This window comes from Alligator sinensis, unplaced genomic scaffold (assembly GCF_000455745.1).
Source record: "Alligator sinensis unplaced genomic scaffold, ASM45574v1 scaffold808_1, whole genome shotgun sequence".
Taxonomy (NCBI): domain Eukaryota; kingdom Metazoa; phylum Chordata; order Crocodylia; family Alligatoridae; genus Alligator; species Alligator sinensis.
This window is the reverse complement of record NW_005842255.1, coordinates 43,567-43,945: the sequence shown is the minus strand read 5'-3', so window position 1 is coordinate 43,945 and position 379 is coordinate 43,567.

Here is a 379-nt window from a genome sequence, read left to right as displayed (position 1 = left end):
GCACTGCTAAAGTCATGGTAGAATCTGAAATGAAATATGCATTCATTACTGTCTTATCCAATCTTATTGGAATGCTAGATAACATGGTGTGCGTTCACCTCAGCATATGAAAATTTAATTTTCTGTTAAACTGAAAAATGTCTGGGAAAGAAATGCTCATAATATTTTTGGTTATTTTCTTAATACCCCTCAGCAAGTGTTCTACCAAGTTCCTGAGAGAGAGAATTATTTCTCCCCTATTCTAGAGTAGCAACACCAAGTTCCAACTCTTTACAGATGCTAAAGCTATAAAATTGTTTAGAAAGCACTCAGTTTTTTAAATCCAGACTTAGATTTACTGACTTCCTGAGGGCTTCTTATTCCTTTAAGTCACATTCTT